Raw genomic sequence first — 8,011 nt, 5'->3', positions numbered from 1 at the left:
GACCATCCTTTGTTGAAGGTCATGTACCTTCCGGTTTGTGTAAACTTGGATAGCCATGCGAAAATGGCTTATATATCGTTTTAGCATAGAACTATAATCGTTTGTATGTTGACCCTTATGAGGTATGGAATTATTTTGAAACGATTAGCCATTGGAATGGTTAATCATGATCACGCTTTGTGCTATGTATGTAAAAAGGGCCAATTGAATCATGGAAAGTATGAAATAGGTAAAGCCTACTAAAGGCAGATGCTGACAGCAGCAGTGACGTGGATGTGAAAAATCACTAAAAATAGTAGGAATGGTATTAAATAGCAAATAAATTATGTAAGTGTACCTTGATGAATCTACCTTCATATGGAAGAAACGAAATGGTCATATGAGTTATAAGTTAACAGATTTTAAAGTTCTTGTGAAATAGGGCCAGAACGGTTTCTGGATCCCTGTTCCAACTTTGGAAAATCATTTTAAATTAACCAGAGATAATTAGGAGTCATTCCATATATGTGTAGATTCCTCTCTGAGTCTAGTTTCTATAGAAACAAACGGCATTAGTATTGAAGCCCTGTACAGGGAGATATCCAATTCGTAACGCACAAAGGTCAGTGTAGTCGATCCCTACAACAGGCGAGACTTTAACTAATAAACTGTACTAATTGGCTCGACCAAAATTCTAGAAAAAATATGTAGATGGACATATGAGTCTAGTTTCAGGAAAAATTTATGGAACTGATTTTCGAGTTGTAAAACTCAAGTTATGAATTTTGGAGCGACTAGTACTCAGATTGGCAGCTTGTCTGAAAATTGTCAATAAGTGGGTTGAAGTCTGTTAACACCTCGCGTTCGACTCGTGACGGTCTCGGGTTCGGTGTTACAATTTTATTGGTATCAGAGCTACGGTTTAGTCGATTCTAGGACTACCGTAATGCGTTTGGGTCTAGCTATACATGCCATTTTATGTGATTATATGATAGTGTGGTGATTTACGACGTTTGAACTTGTGTTTATTTATAGTAATGGATCCCGATCCCAACCGAAAGCGATAGCTGATGATGTGGAGAGTGTGGCGCTGCTCCCCAAGACAAGGGACAGCGCGGCGGACTCTCAACCTGTTGCTAGCAATCCGAATGACGAGGCTAGACAAGCCTTTTATAGCGTGATGAATGATTGGTTCAACCAATACATTCGAACTAATACTACTGTTCCACAACCTCCATTCCCAACAAACACATTCAAGACCTACAATGCCTCCGGTAATTGACCAAATAAGGTCGAATAAGCCCCAGTTGATAGAATCCAAAACATGGGGCTACTGAATTTAAAGCTACGGATAGTGATGATGCCGAGCAAGTCAATTTTGGTTGGACAACACGATCCGGTACTCGATGAGCTATCTTGTACACCGATGAATGCCTAAAGTGTACCATCTCCTTGCTACGTGATTACGCCTACTATTGGTGGAGTACTCGACTTACTGTTGTGCCCTTGAACAAGTAACTTGGGAGTTCTTCCAAACCGAGTTTGGAAAAAGTATATCATCGAGATTTATGGACCAAAACGAAAGGAATTTCTCGAACTTAAACAAGGTTCCATGTCGGTTACTCGACTATGAACGAAAATTCGTGAGGCTTAGCAGATGCAGCGAGAATGCATTTCTTGAAGGCGTGATGTGTAAACGCTCAAGATGGACTGAATGATGAGATAAAGCTGTATGTTGGCATTTTGGAAATCGAGAGTTTGTGACTCTCGTCGAGCGGCGTGCAAAGCCGAGGAGTTTAGTATAGAGAAAAGGAAAGCGAAGCGGGAGCAAGGGAGTTTCAGAAGAGGTATTCGGGAAGCCCTTCCAACAATCATCAAAGAAACTTAGAGATGGCTTAGGCCGATCTAGAGACACTTCGGGCTTTTCTAGACGAGATCGCGATCGACCCCTGTGACCATTACGAATCACTTGATCGCCGATGAGTGGGAATGATCGACGAGAGAGGACTGAGTGCGAGATTGTGGCAAATGGCATTTGGGAAGTCAGAGATTCCGTGACCGCTCTGTTACAAGTGTGGATCAGTTGACCACTTCATTAAAGATTGCCCGAGGTTGTGCGAGCAGAATGTAGATCGGAGTGGGAAACCGGTACTACCACCGCCGAGGTAGACCATCCGGAAATACGGCAAGGCTAGTGGTGGTCGAGAGGATCTAGAGATGTTGCGACCAGATCCGAGGCTCGCGCTCCAGCTAGGACTTATGCTATCTGCACGCGAGGATGCCTCCTCGCCGGATGTTATTACTGGTACTTTCACTCTCTTTGATACTAATGTGATTGCTTTGATTGACCCCGGTTCTACTCATTCTTATATATGCGAAACCTTAGCATCCAAGAAGACTTTGCCTATTGAGTCTCATCGAGTTCGTAATTCGGTGTCAAATCCTTTGGGTCGTTATGTCTTTGGTCGACAAAGTGTGTAAGAAATGCCCCTAGTAATTCGAGGTTTTGCTTTTCCCGGACTTGATGCTTTTGCCGTTCGATGAATTTGATGTTATTCTTGGGTTGGATTGGTTGACCGTGCATGATGCGGTTGTGAATTGCAAAAGCAAGACTATTGATTTGAGATGCTAAACAACGAGATGATCCGAGTTGAGTCTACGAACTTGAAGGGGTTGCCGGTGTAATATCATCAATGTTGGCCCGAAATATGTAAGAAAAGGGTGTGAAGCATACCTTGCGTATGTACTTGATGATAAGGAGTTAGGAATAGAACCCAAATCTGTGCGGTGGTTTGTGAATACCGGACGTTTTTCCGAAGAATTGGGTTTGCCACTGTTCGGGAGATAGAGTTTGGCATTGAGCTTGTACAGGACCACACCGATTTCGATAGCTCCATATCGTATGGCACCAACGGAATTAAAGGAGTTGAAAGCTCGGTTGCAAGAGTTGATGGATAGAGGTTTTGCTCGCTTGAGTTTTTCACCTTGGGTGCACCGGTGTTGTTTGTGAAAAGAAGGACGGAACCATGAGGTTGTGCATCGACTATCGCCGACTTAATAAAGTGACAATAAAGAACAAGTATCCGTTACCACGTATCGATGATTTGTTCGATCAACTGAAGGAGCCTCGGTGTTCTCAAAATAGATTTGAGATCGGGCTATTATCGATTCATGAATCCGAGATTCGGACATACCCAAAACCACCTTGAGCGAGATATGGTCACTACGAGTTCTTAGTGATGCCGTTTGGGCTCACTAATGCCCCGCGGTATTTATGGATTTGATGAATCGGATCTTGAGATCATATTTGGATCGGTTCGTAGTTGTGTTCATCGACGACATCTTGGTCTATTCAAGAGATGAGACCGAACATGCGAGCACACCGAGATTAGTGTTGCAAATTTTACGGGATAAGCGGTTATATGCTAAGTTTAGCAAGTGTGAGTTCGGTTAAGAGAGGTTAGCTTCTTGGGTCACGTGGTATCTCGTGATCGGGTATTCGAGTCGACCCAAGCAAAATTTCAGCCATACTTAACCGGAAACCTCCAAGAAATATTATCGAGGTTCGAGCTTTTTGGGACTTGCGGTTACTACCGACGGTTTGTAAAAGGATTCTCGATGATAGCCACACCCATGACGTAAACCGCTTGAGAAAGATGTCAAGTTTGAATGGACGGAAAAGTGTCGAAAAGTTTTGACCAATTGAAAACTCATTTGACTGGAAGCTCAAGATTAGTCTGACCGAATCGGCAAAGAGTTTGTCATCTATAGTGACGCCTCCCTACTTGGGTTAGGTTGCGTATTGATGCAAGAAGGTCGAGTTGTGGCCTATGCGCCGAGACAATTAAAGCCACATGAGAAAAATTATCCGACCCATGATCTCGAATTGGTCGCCATCGTATTCGCTTTAAAGATATGGCGACATTACTTATTTGGTGAGAAGTGCCATGTGTATTCGGATCACAAAAGTCTCAAATATTTGATGACTCAAAGAGACTTAAATCTGCGACAAAGACGTTGGCTCGAGTGTTAAAGGATTATGAGCTGGTCATTGACTATCACCCGGAAAGGCTAATGTGGTTGCGGATGCCTTAAGCCGAAATCACCGCTTTGCTTTTCTGACGATGAATGTACACTTGTCTATCCTACCCGACAATGTGTTAGTAGCCGAATTAAAGGCCAAACCATTGTTGACTCATCAAATTCGTGAAGCTCGTAAAGTTGATGAGGAGTTGCGTGCAAAACGGCCGAGTGTGTTCGAACAAGGAATCGGAGTTTCAAATTGATGATGACGATTGTTTGAGGTTCGAAGTCGTTTGTGTGTTCCAAAGAATTGAACTTATTTCGATAATTCTGAACGAAGCTCATTGTAGCCGAATGGCAATCCACCCGGGGAGTACGAAGATGTACAATGAGTTGAAACGTCGGTTTTGGTGGCATGGTATGAAACGAGACATCTCCGACTTTGTTGCAAGATGTTTAATATGTCAACAAGTGAAAGCGGAGCATCAAGTGCCTTCAGGGTTACTTCAGCCGATCACGATACCCGAGTGGAAATGGGATCGAGTCACAATGGACTTTGTGTCCGGACTGCCGTTGTCAGCAAGTAAGAAGGATGCAATTTGGGTTATTATTGATAGACTAACTAAGTCGGCTCACTTTATCCCTGTGCGTATGGATTTTTCATTGGATAAACTAGCTGAATTGTACGTTTCTCGATTGTGAGATTACACGGTACCGATTTACATTGTGTCGGATAGAGATCCGAGGTTCACCTCGCGATTTTGGAAGAAATTACAAGAAGCATTGGGCACCAAGTTGCATTTCAGCACCGCCTTTCACCCCCAAACCGATGGTCAATCCGAGCGTATAATTCAGATACTTGAGGATATGTTGAGATGTTGCATCCTCGAGTTCGTGGTTCGTGGGAGCAGTACCTACCTTTGATTGAATTCGCCACAACAATAGTTTTCAATCAAGTATTAAGATGGCGCCTTACGAGGCTTTGTACGGGCGTAAATGCCGTACACCATTGTTTTGGACCGAGCTCGGTGAGAACAAAATTTTTGGAGTGGATTTGATTAAAGATGCTGAACAGAAAGTAAAAGTAATCCGTGAAAATCTGAAGATAGCCTCCGATCGTCAGAAATCGTATGCGGATTTGAAACGAAAGGACATTGAGTATCGTGGGAGATAAAGTGTTTCTTAAAGTTTCGCCGTGGAAAAAGATACTCGATTCGGCCGTAAGGGCAAGTTGAGCCGAGATTCATTGGGCCGTCGAAATCTCCGAACGAGTTGGCCCGATTTGCATATCGTTTGATCTTGCCCCGAACTTGAAAAGATTCACAACGTCTTCCATGTTTCAATGCTTCGACGCTATAGATCTGATCCGTCGCACGTAATTAGTCCATCAGAGGTTGAAATTCAAGCCGATATGAGTTATGAAGAAGAACCGATTCGTATCCTAGCTCGTGAAATGAAAGAGTTGCGAAACAAAAGGGTTCCGCTAGTGAAAGTGTTATGGCTCAAACACGGGATAGAAGAAGCTACTTGGGAACCCGAGAACTCTATGAAAGAGCAATATCCAAACCTATTTATCGGTAAGATTTTGGGACGAAAATTTCTAAAGTGGGGAGAGTTGTGATGACCTTAAAACGACCCTAGTCGAAATGTGGTTTCGGGACCACAAAACCAAGGCATAAAAATAATTTAATATTTATTTTATTGCCTATAATGTGTTAACTCATGTGTGATATTTTTATGCTTTGATTTAGAATTATAGATGTGAATTTCACTAGAAAGGACCTAGTAATAAACTTTGAAAGTATGAGGGAAATGTGTGATGACTAATTAAAGGATGCATGCAAAACAATGGACTTGCATGTCAAATTTCCCCATAGCTAGTGGCCGCCATGACAAGGATTTATGGGCAAAAATCATGTCATGAAACATGTTTGGTAAATGGGTTATGATGGAAAGAATAAAATAAGGGTATGGAATAAACAATTAATGTTAGTAGATGAGAAACAAAAAAAAAGTGTCCATCTTCCTCCATAGCTTGGCGAATGTCCTAAAGGAAGAAAGAAAAAATTTTGTTCATCTCTTTTCACTCTCTTGTTGGCCGAAAATACTAAGGTTAAGGAAGGAGTTTTGCTTCATACTTGGTTTGGAAGAGGATTAGGAAGAGGTTGGCTAAACTTGCATCAAGATTAAGGTATGTTTGAGGTTCATGCATGTTTTTAGTTGCTAGCTTAATGTTCTTGTTAGCCCATGGTTCAAATCCTTGTTATGTCATGGGAATGAAATTCGGCCAAAGTGAATGTGGTGTTAATGCCATTGCATGTTAAATGACAAGCTTGAAAGTGATACATGTGATGGAGGATTGAAGATTCTTAGATTTTCTTTTAGCATTTTTTTGAATGAGATACTAAGTTCTTTGTTTCACCATGACCAAATTGAAATGGTGTGGTGTTGTGGTATTCGCCATGATATATCCATAAGTATAATTCATGCATGTTGCATGGTAAGTAAGATTTAAGCTTTGGAAATGTGTATATATTTGGATATAAGCCATTTGAGAATTCGCCCTTGCACCTACATGAATATATGTTTGCACATGATGGATTGGTATGACATATATACTAATTCAAAGTGTATATTTGCTTGTGATGATGTGTTGATTATGAAGTAAATAAGAGATGTGCAATGAATTACGATATGTAATGTGTTAGTAGTAAAATGTATGCTGTTTTTTTTGTGTGGTATTAAGTGTATATTCGCCACATGAGGGTAATTAGTGTGCATGCATTCGGTTTGAGGCAAGCATATTGATGCCTATTCTTGGCTTAGAAAATTCGCTAAGAGGAATATTAACTAATGTGTTGAGTTCGATTTATGATTTCGTACATATGCAACTTTGATGCCTAATGTATATAAGGGCCAAGTACTTTGAACTTCACGTTGATGTTTGAATGTATTGAATTGCTTGTTGTGATGTAAAATGTGCATGACCATTGTGTATTTGAGCTAAAGGATGGCCATATGACCATTTACACTCCTTGTCATATTCGCCATAAGCTATCATGATGAGATTTTAATAAGTTAAATTTGTGTGAATTAGCTCAAGAGCAAAGGGAGCTAAATCCGATAAAGGGAAGGAAAAAGTAGTTGAATAGCCGTCGAAATCGCCGACAACATCCAAGGTAAGTCTTCGAGTGATGACCCTACTTGAATTATATCAAAATTATGCTCCTTGTTTGTGTGGCCATTGAGCCGAAATAGTAAAGGTTGATAAATATTTTGTGTTAGAGCTTTAGTGTGAAAATGAACTATGGACGTGTCTTGAATATTGATATATGTGTAAGTGAACATTGAAATTATATCCGGGCTAAGACCAAGGCATTCGTGCGAGTTGATATATCCGGGCTAAGACCAAGGCATTCGTCGAGTTGATATATCCGGGCTAAGACCAAGGCATTCGTATGCGAGTTGATATATCCGGGCTAAGACCAAGGCCTTTGTGCAAGTCACCAAATCCGGGTTATGACCAAGGCAATCGTATGAGTCGCTATATCCGGTTAAATCCGAAAGTATGTGATTCGAAGTGAGCAATCTTGCTGTGAAAATTTCAGCTTATACACTTGTGAAAATTCCAGCAATGAGGTATGTTTGTATGTACTTGTACTAATTGAATTCTTACAAGTAAGTATGCGCTAAGTTGATAAACGAGCTACCGGCCTTGGGCTAAGTTGTTCTTTTGTGTATGAACATAAGGGTCGGTGATGTGAAATAAGTATGAGTATGGGAATGTGAATTAGTAAAGTGGTTTAATTAGCCATGTGAATAAAATACCTTAGTCAAAGCTGATTTCATTGCTTGAGACTTACTAAGCATTAAAATGCTTACCCGTTGCTTTGGCTCTCTGTTTTATAGGTTTCGCTCGTTAGCTATTGGATTCGGGATCAAAGAAGTCAAGTCATCCACACTATCGAAGCCCCATTTTGGTACAAATTTTGGTTGAACTTTGAAATGG

This window comes from Gossypium arboreum, chromosome 2 (genome assembly GCF_025698485.1).
Source record: "Gossypium arboreum isolate Shixiya-1 chromosome 2, ASM2569848v2, whole genome shotgun sequence".
NCBI lineage: Eukaryota > Viridiplantae > Streptophyta > Magnoliopsida > Malvales > Malvaceae > Gossypium > Gossypium arboreum.
The sequence above is the reverse complement of the archived record's forward strand: the minus strand, read 5'-3'. Positions refer to the sequence as shown.